General features: G+C 48.1%; 14 non-coding genes across 14 annotated transcripts; all 14 read left to right on the top strand.

Annotated features, from left to right (window-relative positions):
• Nucleotides 1-578: 578 nt before the first annotated feature.
• On the top strand, nt 579-651 carry Trnak-uuu (transfer RNA lysine (anticodon UUU)). Its single transcript has one exon. It is a non-coding gene; the product is annotated as a tRNA-Lys (tRNA).
• Nucleotides 652-8,416: 7,765 nt separating this feature from the next.
• On the top strand, nt 8,417-8,489 carry Trnam-cau (transfer RNA methionine (anticodon CAU)). Its single transcript has one exon. It is a non-coding gene; the product is annotated as a tRNA-Met (tRNA).
• Nucleotides 8,490-9,159: 670 nt separating this feature from the next.
• Trnak-uuu (transfer RNA lysine (anticodon UUU)) lies at nt 9,160-9,232 on the top strand. Its single transcript has one exon. It is a non-coding gene; the product is annotated as a tRNA-Lys (tRNA).
• Nucleotides 9,233-9,377: 145 nt separating this feature from the next.
• Trnas-aga (transfer RNA serine (anticodon AGA)) lies at nt 9,378-9,459 on the top strand. The gene has a single exon. It is a non-coding gene; the product is annotated as a tRNA-Ser (tRNA).
• Nucleotides 9,460-10,490: 1,031 nt separating this feature from the next.
• Nucleotides 10,491-10,563, top strand: Trnam-cau (transfer RNA methionine (anticodon CAU)). The gene has a single exon. It is a non-coding gene; the product is annotated as a tRNA-Met (tRNA).
• Nucleotides 10,564-11,233: 670 nt separating this feature from the next.
• Nucleotides 11,234-11,306, top strand: Trnak-uuu (transfer RNA lysine (anticodon UUU)). Its single transcript has one exon. It is a non-coding gene; the product is annotated as a tRNA-Lys (tRNA).
• Nucleotides 11,307-11,451: 145 nt separating this feature from the next.
• Nucleotides 11,452-11,533, top strand: Trnas-aga (transfer RNA serine (anticodon AGA)). Its single transcript has one exon. It is a non-coding gene; the product is annotated as a tRNA-Ser (tRNA).
• Nucleotides 11,534-12,564: 1,031 nt separating this feature from the next.
• Trnam-cau (transfer RNA methionine (anticodon CAU)) lies at nt 12,565-12,637 on the top strand. Its single transcript has one exon. It is a non-coding gene; the product is annotated as a tRNA-Met (tRNA).
• Nucleotides 12,638-13,307: 670 nt separating this feature from the next.
• On the top strand, nt 13,308-13,380 carry Trnak-uuu (transfer RNA lysine (anticodon UUU)). The gene has a single exon. It is a non-coding gene; the product is annotated as a tRNA-Lys (tRNA).
• Nucleotides 13,381-13,525: 145 nt separating this feature from the next.
• On the top strand, nt 13,526-13,607 carry Trnas-aga (transfer RNA serine (anticodon AGA)). Its single transcript has one exon. It is a non-coding gene; the product is annotated as a tRNA-Ser (tRNA).
• A 1,033-nt stretch (nt 13,608-14,640) lies between these two features.
• On the top strand, nt 14,641-14,713 carry Trnam-cau (transfer RNA methionine (anticodon CAU)). The gene has a single exon. It is a non-coding gene; the product is annotated as a tRNA-Met (tRNA).
• Nucleotides 14,714-15,383: 670 nt separating this feature from the next.
• On the top strand, nt 15,384-15,456 carry Trnak-uuu (transfer RNA lysine (anticodon UUU)). The gene has a single exon. It is a non-coding gene; the product is annotated as a tRNA-Lys (tRNA).
• A 145-nt stretch (nt 15,457-15,601) lies between these two features.
• On the top strand, nt 15,602-15,683 carry Trnas-aga (transfer RNA serine (anticodon AGA)). The gene has a single exon. It is a non-coding gene; the product is annotated as a tRNA-Ser (tRNA).
• Nucleotides 15,684-16,717: 1,034 nt separating this feature from the next.
• On the top strand, nt 16,718-16,790 carry Trnam-cau (transfer RNA methionine (anticodon CAU)). The gene has a single exon. It is a non-coding gene; the product is annotated as a tRNA-Met (tRNA).
• The last annotated feature ends 213 nt before the right edge of the window (nt 16,791-17,003 follow it).

Raw genomic sequence — 17,003 nt, forward strand, 5'->3', positions numbered from 1 at the left:
CCTCAGCGTCAAAATGTTTACTTCCAATTATGACGACGTAACAACTTTGATATTTCTCCTCCGTGTTACAAACAAAATGCGATGCACACAGCAATGGACAGTCAATTTTGAACTGTGCGCCATGCCGGTCTGTAGGCGCGGATATGATCGCAAGCAGAGAACAGCACTGAGTCCAGATTCAGCACAAAATACAATAAGAGACGGAGTAAATCTCACCGCTGTAGAGCAAGTCCTGTGTGGTCTAGTGGCTAGGATACCTGGCTTTCACTCAACAGGTCCGGCTTCGATTCCCGGTACCGGAACGGAACTATTTGCGCACACAACGCTCCATGTTTTGGTCTTCGAACTGTCGTTGGTCGCCCTTCTTCCTTGGCTTCAACCGAACGCAATCGGGGAAAGCAGGCACGTGATGCAGTTACTGTCAGCACCGGAATAAAGGGAGAAGAGGCACTGGTCCGCTGTTGGGCTGCTACCAGCGTCAGTGAGTAGTCGGTGCAGTCGCCAGTAGCGCCAGAAGCCTACACACACCTTCCACTTAATCACGTTGCTTGAAACCGCTCCAACCACAACAAGCGAAAGCCCGGATAGCTCAGTCGGTAGAGCATTAGGCTTTTAACCTAAGGGTCCAGGGTTCGAGTCCCTGTCCGGGCGAAGATTTTAACGCTTCCATAATGGCTCGTCTCGTAGCGATAGTAGCCCTGTCGTAATCAGTGCACGGTTTTACGTTTCCTGTCGGCATTCTGCGCAGACGCAACCGGTTGGGTTTTTCACGATTCGAGGGGCACCTGTTGGACAAGCAGTCGTGGCCGACGGTATTCTGGCTTTAGCCGTCGCCGCGGTCGGACGTGCTTGTTGTTTACTCCGCGTACGTTAGCGCTCTCGACGGTGTTTGGTGTTTACGTGAAGTTAGCTGTACATTTTCGCTGTTATTTCTTGAGTGGTGTCTCTGAAAAGTGTTTTTATAGTGCTTTCGTCCGTTCCACGTCTCGTGCTTCGCCGCAATTTCGGTTGTTGCCGGAATTTCGTCGGAACCGACGACCATGTCTGACACCGTCAGGAAGAATACTTTAGTCTTCTCGTTCGAGAAAGAAACACGGCCGGTCCAACCCACTGCGCTGGAAATCCACGATTGGCTGACTGAGGTAATCGGTATAAATTCTGACTCTGTTCATACCACGCAATTAGATGCTGAAAAATACTGTGTTTTTGTTAAATTTCTGAACTCAGTGACAGTCGATAAGTTGCTTGCAAAATGGGGTAATTCCGTCGAATTTGTTCATCGAGACGGTTCAAAAAGTAATGTCTCTGTACGAAAAGCTGATATCATGTACACCAATGTCAGGATTTTGAATGTTCCAATTGAAATTGATAATCAGTTGATCAAGGACGCTCTATCTAAATATGGCGAAGTTAAATCTATCTATAACGAAAGATGGTCGAAGCTATACAAGATACAGTGTTTTAATGGCATTAGATCCGTTGAAATGGAGGTGAAAGCCAACATTCCGTCCCATATATCCGTTGCAGGCCATAAAGCACATGTTGTGTATTCTGGTCAGGAGCGCACGTGCAATATTTGCAATGAGACAGGTCATTTCCGACAAGATTGTCCGCGCCGTGTTTTTGTTCTTCGGAACAATCTAACACAGCGTCAAAAACTGACCCTCAGCGATGTCTTACCAAATAGCACTTCCCTTCTTTCGGTTAACGACAGTGGTGCATGTACTTCTGCAGTGCCCGCCATAACTACTACGGAGTTCCCTCCCCTGAGCGTCATTACATCACACCCTTCTGTTCCCGATTGCGATCTCCAGAATAAGAAGCGACCGTTGGAAACGACCGATGACGGCTCGGACGGCGAGTCCGCCCGTCATTCGCCTTCCACCCGCAAGCAGAAGCAGTGTAATGCGGATGTGCTCGAGGAAACAAACAGTACATGTATTGACGTGACGACAGCCGCTGAGGCAACCCGGCCGCTGTCGGCGGCTGATCAGGTACAAACGGTCCACGGAGGGGACGCAGTAACGATTGTCGCGGAGACGGAAGAGGCGCACTCCGAAGCACAAGAGGTGACGGAGCGGAACCCAACTCAAGAACTTACAGACCCACAAACCGCCGACTCAGTCAGTGCTCTGGAGCTAGTGACGGAAGAACAAGGAAATGGCACTCGTAAAAAGGACGCTGTTGAGGCAGCTTCGGTCACAACGGTGGTAAAGATAGACAATCCGAATGACGGCGCGTTGAACCAAGATGTCCGAAGACGCCGACTCAAACCGCAACCTAATCTCAAAGCTTCCCGTAACCAAAGCAAACAACAACCAGCACAAGAGGAAGCGACGGCCAAGAACGTCTTGTATGAAATCATCACGGAAAGACCTAAGGAGGTACCTTCAAGTGACATTAGTGATGCAAAGCCCCTCGGTAAAACTAAAACCCGAGATGTTCGGAATCCTGCACCAAAATGAGGCTGTAAGATGAAAAAAAAAAAAAGGATTTTGTTGAACCAGTTTCATTTCTAATTGTACTACTGTCTTAGTCATATTTCAGAGGAACCAGATGAAGTGTTTACCGAGCTTCAAATACTGACTATTCTTTTAGATGTTTGTTTAAGCAGAGTCGTTTCTCCCTTCTAGAAGCTGCACATCTCTTTTTTTTTTTTTATTAATATTTTGTTATCTTTTTAATCACTTTTTTACTTTTTATGCAAACTCAATGTCCCAGGCATATACAATTACGACTATCAATATTAACAGGATTACATCCGTGACTAAAGTTACAGCGCTCAAGGATTATTTACATGAGTCAGGGACGGACATTGCTTTCCTACAGGAAGTAGTGCTGACTAATCTTACAGTGCCTGGATATTTGGCGATTTTAAATGTCTCACTTGACACCAACGTCGGTACAGCAATTTTAGTCAGGGAGGGGATTCCTGTCTCGGATATCGAGAGGTTGGACTCCGGCAGAGCGATAGGTATAAAAGTCTTTGGTTCTACCCTTATCAATCTGTATGCCCCTTCTGGCACATCCAATAGAATGGAAAGAGCACAGTTCTATAAAGAAGAAATCATTTATTTATTACGGAAAAACCCAAAAGATCTTATAATAGGCGGTGATTTTAATTGTGTGATAAATAAGAAAGACCAGGTTCCGAATTTTAATAACTGCATTGAACTGAAGCGTTTCGTCACTGTTTTACAGCTTAAAGATGCTTGGGAAATAATGTATCCCACATTTGTGGCATTTACATTCCTAGGTCCTCACTCACGTAGCAGGATCGACAGACTCTACATATCGCAAAGTCTAGTTAGCTCCTTCATTAAAGCAGAGACGATTCCAGTTTACTTTTCTGATCATAGCTCCGTGCTAGCTTCCATCAACCTTACTGCGCAACCCACTCGCCGTTTTAGAAGTTCATGGCACCTTAATACGTCACTGATGCAGGACGACGGATTAGAAGAAAGTTTGACAGAAGCGTGGTCATTGTGCCTCCGCTCTGCAGATAGACACGTCTCAGTACTAGACTGGTGGTGCAACAGGGCAAAGCCTAAACTGAGAAAAGTTCTCATCCAGTATAGTGTACAACGATCGAAAGACTTGAAAAATTCCATAGAATTTTATTATACCATGCTGCGAAATTTATATGAGCAGGCAAACACTTCCAACGTCCGTCTGGCAGATATCAAGCAAACTAAGGCCAAATTGCTCAGTCTTAAAAGACAGCAGATGGAGGGTCTGAAATTAAAATCCAAGGCTAAGACAGTCGTGGAGGATGAACATGCTTCCTTGTACCATCTACTGAAGCACGAAAGAAACAGGAGACGCACCTTCATTGATGGACTTCAGTCTGAAACTGGCGAGACACTCACGACTCAGAGAGACATCGTCAATGCGGTGCACAAATATTACGAAGACCTATACACTGCCAACCCGGTATGTGAAGAGTCCTTCGATGAGTTCCTTCTTTCCATAGCTCCACAGGTCTCGGACGAGGAAAACGAAGACCTTCTCGTTGAGTGTACTAACGAAGATATCCACAGAATCATCTGCAAATCTCCTCTGAGGAAATCGCCGGGACCGGATGGTTTGCCTGTTGAATTTTATAAACGATACTGGCCACTGATTGGTGACATGTTTACCCGAATGACGAACGAGGTGCTTCAGGGAAAGCATTTACCTGCTGTTTTTAAAGAGAGCACAATAGTACTAATCCCAAAAAATGCTGCAAAAAGAAACCTCAACAACTTTCGTCCTATCTCCCTGTTAAACTCCGATTATAAAATCATCGGCAGAATTTTAAACAACAGACTCTCACAGTTGGCCAAAAAGATAGTAAGTCCATACCAGTCCTGTGTGCCTACCAAGAGCATTTTCAAAAGCATAGCTGAATATAGAGATATAATTGCAATCACTGCTGTGACCACCATAAAATGTGCTATCATGTTTATTGACTTCCAGAAAGCATTTGATCGTGTGGATCATAGATTCCTTAGTGCCACACTGAACAAAATAGGTTTTAATGAGCGAGTCGTAAGTGTGATCAGAAATGTTGCAACAGGCATCAGCGCTTGTATATCAGTTAACTGCCAGAGGACAAAGCAGATTCAGATCAGGCGCGGCGTTCCTCAAGGAAGCCCCCTCTCCATGTTCCTATTCGTGCTTTCATTAGAACCTTTCCTCCGCAGTGTTCATGCCACTCTAACTGGCATCACATTATCTGGTCACCGAACAGTCATAAACGCCTATGCCGATGATGTCGGAGTCGTCCTGCGAAATCCCGACGACATTTTGAAATTGGAAACGCTAATTAAAAAGTACTGTAGAGTCTCCGGAGCAGGTGTCAACGCAAACAAAAGCAAACTCCTAAACCTGCGGGGTTTTCAACATACCACCTTAGCCTGGGCCACAATGGTCACCCAATGCAAAGCACTAGGAATAACACTGACACCTTGTCCGTTAAAAATGGCAGCTATCAATTGGAGAAATACGTCGGGACAACTTCTTGGAACAACAAGAGAAAACCTCCACCGTAACATGAACCAAGTTCAGAGGGTGATTTTCATTAACCACTGCATTCTCTCCAGGAGTTACTTTATAGCACAGATCTTCCCACTACCGAAAATGATTGGAAAAAAGATAATGTCTACCATTGCCAGCTATCTTTGGAGAGGGGATATATTCAGAGTCGACGCAAAAACTGCGACCTTAGATCCCAGGAATGGAGGTTTGGGGTTAGTTGACATCAGAAATAAGGCGTCTGCGCTTTTTATAAAAAGGACCGCCACTATCCTTAGCGACCACGCTGATAGCATTACAACTAAATTATTTGAAGTTGTCAGGCCTGCCAGTTTACAGGCGCCGGTGAATGTGCAAAAAATAAATAACCGGCTCCAGTACGTTCGTGTATATTTTGTGGAATTCAGCTATCTCGGCGGTGTCATCATCAACTCACGACGGATCACGGCCCGCGATATTCTGTGCCATCGAAAGAAAATGGAGGGGAGAAACAAATTGGAAAGTAAATACCCACACACTGATTGGGACGCCATATGGAAAAATATTAATATGCGTGGTCTACCATCGGACGTCAAGTCAGCGTGGTATAAAACAGTGAATGAGACCGTAAGCACCAATGAAAGGTTACATGCAATCGGCGTTAGCGACACGAACCTATGTCTCAAATGTAAATTGATCGACACGTTAGTGCACAGATTCACGTGCGGTGGCAATCTACAACTCTGTAATTGGATTAGGGAACAACTGGCTTTTCTTACGAGATCTTCGGTGGAAAATTTTCCCCCTGTTACATTCCTCAGGCCTCAGACTTGCTATTTTCCAGCAGCAAAAAACAACTCGGTCCATTGGTTAATGGGACACTATGTGAATTACGTAATTAATCACCTGGGAAATGACAATTCCACTGATTTTTACATGTACTTGAAGTGTGCTTTTTATAACGCCCTGAAATATAAAGACCACAAGAAAAACTACGGCAATATGCTTAAAATTGTATTCGAGCGACTGGGCATTGGTTGACAAGCCAACGAGATAAACAAAAATCGTTTATTTAAGCGAAACGACGCTTAAACAAAAACAATTGGGGAGAAGTACAATTTTACAGTTTCATATTACAATCACTTATCCTCTGCTGGCAAAGAACGCTATTTTGTTTATTGCACAGAAGAAGCCGAAGCCGAAAGCCAGTATCGCAGGGTTAAAGATAAATTGTTTTCTTATACATTCATTTTATGACTGAGAAGGAAGTCTCATTTGTTTCCATGGAAGGGAACATACTTTTTTATTATTATTATTAATCTCAAGAAGGAAAGGAGGCTATGGAATTAGTGCCTTAACATAAAATTCCTTCTTCACATTCCATGAAGATTTTTCTTTTACAATAAAAAAAATAACAAACAAACAAAAATAATAATAATAACAATAAAAAAATTAAACAGAAATTAAAAAAATAATATACAGGTTCAGGGTCCACTACTTCCTACAACTTTATTATATATTACAAAGAAGTATGCTAGGTTGCCGCGAAGCAGTGGATGAGGGAAAAAAAAAAAAAAGCACTAAAGCTATAACCTTCAATCTCTATTGCCTCGGCATGACATAAATTTTTTGTTTCAAGTGAAGCATCTTTTGGTTCAGGATTTCGAAGGCAAAACAGCATATATCTACGTATACACAAGATGTAAAATTTCTTATTGAAAACTATGATAAAGACACGCCTCAGCAACAGGACTGGGTGGAGACATCGCGGCCAGGCCTCGAGATTTTGACCCCTGCCCGCTTTGCCTCCGCCTGCCTCATGCTGCTTATATAAAAAAAAAAAAAAAAAAAAAAAAAAAATGGATAAGGCGTCGGTAAAAAAAAAAAAAAAAAGTGGTTAGGACATTGCGTTGTGGCCGCAATAACCCAGGTTCGTATCCTGGTCACGGCACTTTTTAAAGTTTTGCCTCGCTGTCGCTGCAATGACGATAGTGACCCACTGTTTGAAAACACTGTGCCCTCTTGATTTTTCGCTCATGTTCCGCGGGCTGCAGGTGCCAGTTATCAACACGCAAAAAAAAAAAAAAAAAAAAAAAGTGGTAGAGCACTGGACTAGTAAACCAGGGGTCGTGAGTTCCCACCCTCAGAGGAGGAAGACGAATTAAAAAAAAAAAAAAAAAAAAAAAAAAAAAAAAAAAAAAAAAAAAGGCTAGGATACCTGGCTCTCACCCAGGAGGCCCGGGTTCGATTCCCGGTACCGGAAACGTGAGTTTTTGTTGCTCCTCTAATGCGACTTGTCTAAAAAAAAAAAAAAAAAAAAAAGTGGTTAAGGCGTCTGACTAGAAATCAGATTCCCTCTGGGAGCGTAGGTTCGAGTCCTACCGACTGCGTCGGATTTTTCTTTTCTTGTTTTGGAAGAAGAAGCAGAAAATATCGCGTTTTGGTACCTCGCCACACCTCACCTCTCACAGCCGTTTATAGTGCCTGTCCTTTAGATAAGGGCGATTTCCAAGCGTCAGCTTTCGCGTCAGCCGAGCAAAGTCGGGACAAGTCGGGACATACTACAGGATGGTGCAACGACGAAAAAAAAAAACCTTAATTTAACAGCAGGAGCCCACATAATGATACGGAAAAATTAGCGCCACTTGCGGTGGCCGGGAATCGTACCCGGATCAACTGCTTGGAAGGCAACTATGCTCAACAGTACAACACCACCGCACTGCCGCTGCTCGCAACGCCGCGCTGTGTCGGCTTCCCGCCCGCCCACAGCGGCCCACGGCTATAGGAGCTGCAGGCGCATTACGAGGTAGGAGGGTGCATCCACACGCATTCGGGCAGCGCCTCCAAGCACGCTACGTCTTTGGGCAAGACTCGTCGCCGCTGACGCAAGGTTACTCACACGATAGTGATGAACGGTCGTTTTAAGGCAGTGTAGTGGGGGACTTCGCGAGTTTAGCCCCTTTTTCGACGTCGCTGGGTGGCAATCCCAGTTTCCCTGCCGACAGCTGCTTGGAAAGCACGGGTAGCTTGTCGAGCATCTGTAGTTGAGTGGTTTGTGACTCAGTAGTGCAGTAGGCAGCGCCTAAGTCTCATAATCTTAAGGTATGCCGGCACGATTCCCGGTCGATGCATTATTTTGCTCTTGTGGCAACAATGCTGCCGCGCGGATTGCTCGCTTGAGATGGGTCAGCCTCAGGATCTTATAGCTGTATAGCTGCGGCTGCAGTTTAATCTAGAGAGTCGGGACAGCACGTGTAGCAAGACAACAGATTCTTCAGAAAGCGCAAACTGTCTATCTCTAATATGTGAGACTTACCGAGTTTCGTACGTGTAGCAAGACAATAGATCCTTCAGAAAGCGCAAACTGTCTTTCTCTAAAATGTGAGACTTAGCGAGTTTCCTTCGAGGACGTCTCCGGCGTGCCTCGGTAGCGCAGTAGGCAGCGCGTAAGTCTCATAATCTTAAGGTCGTGAGTTCGATCCTCACCTGGGGCATTTAATTTTCTGTACATCATGGCTGCATTAAGGGCGTTGCTGTTGCTAGGGAACGAACTTAACTGTTGTCCGTTATCCACACGGAGTCCACGCCTCAGCGTCAAAATGTTTACTTCCAATTATGACGACGTAACAACTTTGATATTTCTCCTCCGTGTTACAAACAAAATGCGATGCACACAGCAATGGACAGTCAATTTTGAACTGTGCGCCATGCCGGTCTGTAGGCGCGGATATGATCGCAAGCAGAGAACAGCACTGAGTCCAGATTCAGCACAAAATACAATAAGAGACGGAGTAAATCTCACCGCTGTAGAGCAAGTCCTGTGTGGTCTAGTGGCTAGGATACCTGGCTTTCACTCAACAGGTCCGGCTTCGATTCCCGGTACCGGAACGGAACTATTTGCGCACACAACGCTCCATGTTTTGGTCTTCGAACTGTCGTTGGTCGCCCTTCTTCCTTGGCTTCAACCGAACGCAATCGGGGAAAGCAGGCACGTGATGCAGTTACTGTCAGCACCGGAATAAAGGGAGAAGAGGCACTGGTCCGCTGTTGGGCTGCTACCAGCGTCAGTGAGTAGTCGGTGCAGTCGCCAGTAGCGCCAGAAGCCTACACACACCTTCCACTTAATCACGTTGCTTGAAACCGCTCCAACCACGACAAGCGAAAGCCCGGATAGCTCAGTCGGTAGAGCATTAGGCTTTTAACCTAAGGGTCCAGGGTTCGAGTCCCTGTCCGGGCGAAGATTTTAACGCTTCCATAATGGCTCGTCTCGTAGCGATAGTAGCCCTGTCGTAATCAGTGCACGGTTTTACGTTTCCTGTCGGCATTCTGCGCAGACGCAACCGGTTGGGTTTTTCACGATTCGAGGGGCACCTGTTGGACAAGCAGTCGTGGCCGAGTGGTTAGGGCGTCTGACTAGAAATCAGATTCCCTCTGGGAGCGTAGGTTCGAGTCCTACCGACTGCGTCGGATTTTTCTTTTCTTGTTTTGGAAGAAGAAGCAGAAAATATCGCGTTTTGGTACCTCGCCACACCTCACCTCTCACAGCCGTTTATAGTGCCTGTCCTTTAGATAAGGGCGATTTCCAAGCGTCAGCTTTCGCGTCAGCCGAGCAAAGTCGGGTCAAGTCGGGACATACTACAGGATGGTGCAACGACGAAAAAAAAAAACCTTAATTTAACAGCAGGAGCCCACATAATGATACGGAAAAATTAGCGCCACTTGCGGTGGCCGGGAATCGTACCCGGATCAACTGCTTGGAAGGCAACTATGCTCAACAGTACAACACCACCGCACTGCCGCTGCTCGCAACGCCGCGCTGTGTCGGCTTCCCGCCCGCCCACAGCGGCCCACGGCTATAGGAGCTGCAGGCGCATTACGAGGTAGGAGGGTGCATCCACACGCATTCGGGCAGCGCCTCCAAGCACGCTACGTCTTTGGGCAAGACTCGTCGCCGCTGACGCAAGGTTACTCACACGATAGTGATGAACGGTCGTTTTAAGGCAGTGTAGTGGGGGACTTCGCGAGTTTAGCCCCTTTTTCGACGTCGCTGGGTGGCAATCCCAGTTTCCCTGCCGACAGCTGCTTGGAAAGCACGGGTAGCTTGTCGAGCATCTGTAGTTGAGTGGTTTGTGACTCAGTAGTGCAGTAGGCAGCGCCTAAGTCTCATAATCTTAAGGTATGCCGGCACGATTCCCGGTCGATGCATTATTTTGCTCTTGTGGCAACAATGCTGCCGCGCGGATTGCTCGCTTGAGATGGGTCAGCCTCAGGATCTTATAGCTGTATAGCTGCGGCTGCAGTTTAATCTAGAGAGTCGGGACAGCACGTGTAGCAAGACAACAGATTCTTCAGAAAGCGCAAACTGTCTATCTCTAATATGTGAGACTTACCGAGTTTCGTACGTGTAGCAAGACAATAGATCCTTCAGAAAGCGCAAACTGTCTTTCTCTAAAATGTGAGACTTAGCGAGTTTCCTTCGAGGACGTCTCCGGCGTGCCTCGGTAGCGCAGTAGGCAGCGCGTAAGTCTCATAATCTTAAGGTCGTGAGTTCGATCCTCACCTGGGGCATTTAATTTTCTGTACATCATGGCTGCATTAAGGGCGTTGCTGTTGCTAGGGAACGAACTTAACTGTTGTCCGTTATCCACACGGAGTCCACGCCTCAGCGTCAAAATGTTTACTTCCAATTATGACGACGTAACAACTTTGATATTTCTCCTCCGTGTTACAAACAAAATGCGATGCACACAGCAATGGACAGTCAATTTTGAACTGTGCGCCATGCCGGTCTGTAGGCGCGGATATGATCGCAAGCAGAGAACAGCACTGAGTCCAGATTCAGCACAAAATACAATAAGAGACGGAGTAAATCTCACCGCTGTAGAGCAAGTCCTGTGTGGTCTAGTGGCTAGGATACCTGGCTTTCACTCAACAGGTCCGGCTTCGATTCCCGGTACCGGAACGGAACTATTTGCGCACACAACGCTCCATGTTTTGGTCTTCGAACTGTCGTTGGTCGCCCTTCTTCCTTGGCTTCAACCGAACGCAATCGGGGAAAGCAGGCACGTGATGCAGTTACTGTCAGCACCGGAATAAAGGGAGAAGAGGCACTGGTCCGCTGTTGGGCTGCTACCAGCGTCAGTGAGTAGTCGGTGCAGTCGCCAGTAGCGCCAGAAGCCTACACACACCTTCCACTTAATCACGTTGCTTGAAACCGCTCCAACCACAACAAGCGAAAGCCCGGATAGCTCAGTCGGTAGAGCATTAGGCTTTTAACCTAAGGGTCCAGGGTTCGAGTCCCTGTCCGGGCGAAGATTTTAACGCTTCCATAATGGCTCGTCTCGTAGCGATAGTAGCCCTGTCGTAATCAGTGCACGGTTTTACGTTTCCTGTCGGCATTCTGCGCAGACGCAACCGGTTGGGTTTTTCACGATTCGAGGGGCACCTGTTGGACAAGCAGTCGTGGCCGAGTGGTTAAGGCGTCTGACTAGAAATCAGATTCCCTCTGGGAGCGTAGGTTCGAGTCCTACCGACTGCGTCGGATTTTTCTTTTCTTGTTTCGGAAGAAGAAGCAGAAAATATCGCGTTTTGGTACCTCGCCACACCTCACCTCTCACAGCCGTTTATAGTGCCTGTCCTTTAGATAAGGGCGATTTCCAAGCGTCAGCTTTCGCGTCAGCCGAGCAAAGTCGGGTCAAGTCGGGACATACTACAGGATGGTGCAACGACGAAAAAAAAAAACCTTAATTTAACAGCAGGAGCCCACATAATGATACGGAAAAATTAGCGCCACTTGCGGTGGCCGGGAATCGTACCCGGATCAACTGCTTGGAAGGCAACTATGCTCAACAGTACAACACCACCGCACTGCCGCTGCTCGCAACGCCGCGCTGTGTCGGCTTCCCGCCCGCCCACAGCGGCCCACGGCTATAGGAGCTGCAGGCGCATTACGAGGTAGGAGGGTGCATCCACACGCATTCGGGCAGCGCCTCCAAGCACGCTACGTCTTTGGGCAAGACTCGTCGCCGCTGACGCAAGGTTACTCACACGATAGTGATGAACGGTCGTTTTAAGGCAGTGTAGTGGGGGACTTCGCGAGTTTAGCCCCTTTTTCGACGTCGCTGGGTGGCAATCCCAGTTTCCCTGCCGACAGCTGCTTGGAAAGCACGGGTAGCTTGTCGAGCATCTGTAGTTGAGTGGTTTGTGACTCAGTAGTGCAGTAGGCAGCGCCTAAGTCTCATAATCTTAAGGTATGCCGGCACGATTCCCGGTCGATGCATTATTTTGCTCTTGTGGCAACAATGCTGCCGCGCGGATTGCTCGCTTGAGATGGGTCAGCCTCAGGACCTTATAGCTGTATAGCTGCGGCTGCAGTTTAATCTAGAGAGTCGGGACAGCACGTGTAGCAAGACAACAGATTCTTCAGAAAGCGCAAACTGTCTATCTCTAATATGTGAGACTTACCGAGTTTCGTACGTGTAGCAAGACAATAGATCCTTCAGAAAGCGCAAACTGTCTTTCTCTAAAATGTGAGACTTAGCGAGTTTCCTTCGAGGACGTCTCCGGCGTGCCTCGGTAGCGCAGTAGGCAGCGCGTAAGTCTCATAATCTTAAGGTCGTGAGTTCGATCCTCACCTGGGGCATTTAATTTTCTGTACATCATGGCTGCATTAAGGGCGTTGCTGTTGCTAGGGAACGAACTTAACTGTTGTCCGTTTTCCACACGGAGTCCACGCCTCAGCGTCAAAATGTTTACTTCCAATTATGACGACGTAACAACTTTGATATTTCTCCTCCGTGTTACAAACAAAATGCGATGCACACAGCAATGGACAGTCAATTTTGAACTGTGCGCCATGCCGGTCTGTAGGCGCGGATATGATCGCAAGCAGAGAACAGCACTGAGTCCAGATTCAGCACAAAATACAATAAGAGACGGAGTAAATCTCACCGCTGTAGAGCAAGTCCTGTGTGGTCTAGTGGCTAGGATACCTGGCTTTCACTCAACAGGTCCGGCTTCGATTCCCGGTACCGGAACGGAACTATTTGCGCACACAACGCTCCATGTTTTGGTCTTCGAACTGTCGTTGGTCGCCCTTCTTCCTTGGCTTCAACCGAACGCAATCGGGGAAAGCAGGCACGTGATGCAGTTACTGTCAGCACCGGAATAAAGGGAGAAGAGGCACTGGTCCGCTGTTGGGCTGCTACCAGCGTCAGTGAGTAGTCGGTGCAGTCGCCAGTAGCGCCAGAAGCCTACACACACCTTCCACTTAATCACGTTGCTTGAAACCGCTCCAACCACAACAAGCGAAAGCCCGGATAGCTCAGTCGGTAGAGCATTATGCTTTTAACCTAAGGGTCCAGGGTTCGAGTCCCTGTCCGGGCGAAGATTTTAACGCTTCCATAATGGCTCGTCTCGTAGCGATAGTAGCCCTGTCGTAATCAGTGCACGGTTTTACGTTTCCTGTCGGCATTCTGCGCAGACGCAACCGGTTGGGTTTTTCACGATTCGAGGGGCACATGTTGGACAAGCAGTCGTGGCCGAGTGGTTAAGGCGTCTGACTAGAAATCAGATTCCCTCTGGGATCGTAGGTTCGAGTCCTGCCGACTGCGTCGGATTTTTCTTTTCTTGTTTTGGAAGAAGAAGCAGAAAATATCGCGTTTTGGTACCTCGCCACACCTCACTTCTCACAGCCGTTTATAGTGCCTGTCCTTTAGATAAGGGCGATTTCCAAGCGTCAGCTTTCGCGTCAGCCGAGTAAAGTCGGGACAAGTCGCGACATACTACAGGATGGTGCAACGACGAAAAAAAAAAAAACCTTAATTTAACAGCAGGAGCCCACATAATGATACGGAAAAATTAGCGCCACTTGCGGTGGCCGGGAATCGTACCCGGATCAACTGCTTGGAAGGCAACTATGCTCAACAGTACAACACCACCGCACTGCCGCTGCTCGCAACGCCGCGCTGTGTCGGCTTCCCGCCCGCCCACAGCGGCCCACGGCTATAGGAGCTGCAGGCGCATTACGAGGTAGGAGGGTGCATCCACACGCATTCGGGCAGCGCCTCCAAGCACGCTACGTCTTTGGGCAAGACTCGTCGCCGCTGACGCAAGGTTACTCACACGATAGTGATGAACGGTCGTTTTAAGGCAGTGTAGTGGGGGACTTCGCGAGTTTAGCCCCTTTTTCGACGTCGCTGGGTGGCAATCCCAGTTTCCCTGCCGACAGCTGCTTGGAAAGCACGGGTAGCTTGTCGAGCATCTGTAGTTGAGTGGTTTGTGACTCAGTAGTGCAGTAGGCAGCGCCTAAGTCTCATAATCTTAAGGTATGCCGGCACGATTCCCGGTCGATGCATTATTTTGCTCTTGTGGCAACAATGCTGCCGCGCGGATTGCTCGCTTGAGATGGGTCAAACTCAGGACCTTATAGCTGTATAGCTGCGGCTGCAGTTTAATCTAGAGAGTCGGGACAGCACGTGTAGCAAGACAACAGATTCTTCAGAAAGCGCAAACTGTCTATCTCTAATATGTGAGACTTACCGAGTTTCGTACGTGTAGCAAGACAATAGATCCTTCAGAAAGCGCAAACTGTCTTTCTCTAAAATGTGAGACTTAGCGAGTTTCCTTCGAGGACGTCTCCGGCGTGCCTCGGTAGCGCAGTAGGCAGCGCGTAAGTCTCATAATCTTAAGGTCGTGAGTTCGATCCTCACCTGGGGCATTTAATTTTCTGTACATCATGGCTGCATTAAGGGCGTTGCTGTTGCTAGGGAACGAACTTAACTGTTGTCCGTTATCCACACGGAGTCCACGCCTCAGCGTCAAAATGTTTACTTCCAATTATGACGACGTAACAACTTTGATATTTCTCCTCCGTGTTACAAACAAAATGCGATGCACACAGCAATGGACAGTCAATTTTGAACTGTGCGCCATGCCGGTCTGTAGGCGCGGATATGATCGCAAGCAGAGAACAGCACTGAGTCCAGATTCAGCACAAAATACAATAAGAGACGGAGTAAATCTCACCGCTGTAGAGCAAGTCCTGTGTGGTCTAGTGGCTAGGATACCTGGCTTTCACTCAACAGGTCCGGCTTCGATTCCCGGTACCGGAACGGAACTATTTGCGCACACAACGCTCCATGTTTTGGTCTTCGAACTGTCGTTGGTCGCCCTTCTTCCTTGGCTTCAACCGAACGCAATCGGGGAAAGCAGGCACGTGATGCAGTTACTGTCAGCACCGGAATAAAGGGAGAAGAGGCACTGGTCCGCTGTTGGGCTGCTACCAGCGTCAGTGAGTAGTCGGTGCAGTCGCCAGTAGCGCCAGAAGCCTACACACACCTTCCACTTAATCACGTTGCTTGAAACCGCTCCAACCACAACAAGCGAAAGCCCGGATAGCTCAGTCGGTAGAGCATTAGGCTTTTAACCTAAGGGTCCAGGGTTCGAGTCCCTGTCCGGGCGAAGATTTTAACGCTTCCATAATGGCTCGTCTCGTAGCGATAGTAGCCCTGTCGTAATCAGTGCACGGTTTTACGTTTCCTGTCGGCATTCTGCGCAGACGCAACCGGTTGGGTTTTTCACGATTCGAGGGGCACCTGTTGGACAAGCAGTCGTGGCCGAGTGGTTAGGGCGTCTGACTAGAAATCAGATTCCCTCTGGGAGCGTAGGTTCGAGTCCTACCGACTGCGTCGGATTTTTCTTTTCTTGTTTTGGAAGAAGAAGCAGAAAATATCGCGTTTTGGTACCTCGCCACACCTCACTTCTCACAGCCGTTTATAGTGCCTGTCCTTTAGATAAGGGCGATTTCCAAGCGTCAGCTTTCGCGTCAGCCGAGCAAAGTCGGGACAAGTCGGGACATACTACAGGATGGTGCAACGACGAAAAAAAAAAAAAACCTTAATTTAACAGCAGGAGCCCACATAATGATACGGAAAAATTAGCGCCACTTGCGGTGGCCGGGAATCGTACCCGGATCAACTGCTTGGAAGGCAACTATGCTCAACAGTACAACACCACCGCACTGCCGCTGCTCGCAACGCCGCGCTGTGTCGGCTTCCCGCCCGCCCACAGCGGCCCACGGCTATAGGAGCTGCAGGCGCATTACGAGGTAGGAGGGTGCATCCACACGCATTCGGGCAGCGCCTCCAAGCACGCTACGTCTTTGGGCAAGACTCGTCGCCGCTGACGCAAGGTTACTCACACGATAGTGATGAACGGTCGTTTTAAGGCAGTGTAGTGGGGGACTTCGCGAGTTTAGCCCCTTTTTCGACGTCGCTGGGTGGCAATCCCAGTTTCCCTGCCGACAGCTGCTTGGAAAGCACGGGTAGCTTGTCGAGCATCTGTAGTTGAGTGGTTTGTGACTCAGTAGTGCAGTAGGCAGCGCCTAAGTCTCATAATCTTAAGGTATGCCGGCACGATTCCCGGTCGATGCATTATTTTGCTCTTGTGGCAACAATGCTGCCGCGCGGATTGCTCGCTTGAGATGGGTCAGCCTCAGGACCTTATAGCTGTATAGCTGCGGCTGCAGTTTAATCTACAGAGTCGGGACAGCACGTGTAGCAAGACAACAGATTCTTCAGAAAGCGCAAACTGTCTATCTCTAATATGTGAGACTTACCGAGTTTCGTACGTGTAGCAAGACAATAGATCCTTCAGAAAGCGCAAACTGTCTTTCTCTAAAATGTGAGACTTAGCGAGTTTCCTTCGAGGACGTCTCCGGCGTGCCTCGGTAGCGCAGTAGGCAGCGCGTAAGTCTCATAATCTTAAGGTCGTGAGTTCGATCCTCACCTGGGGCATTTAATTTTCTGTACATCATGACTGCGTTGCTGTTGCTAGGGAACGAACTTAACTGTTGTCCGTTATCCACACGGAGTCCACGCCTCAGCGTCAAAATGTTTACTTCCAATTATGACGACGTAACAACTTTGATATTTCTCCTCCGTGTTACAAACAAAATGCGGTGCACACAGCAATGGACAGTCAATTTTGAACTGTGCGCCATGCCGGTC

The sequence above is a fragment of the Schistocerca gregaria genome, unplaced genomic scaffold, assembly GCF_023897955.1.
Source record: "Schistocerca gregaria isolate iqSchGreg1 unplaced genomic scaffold, iqSchGreg1.2 ptg000359l, whole genome shotgun sequence".
Lineage (NCBI taxonomy): Eukaryota > Metazoa > Arthropoda > Insecta > Orthoptera > Acrididae > Schistocerca > Schistocerca gregaria.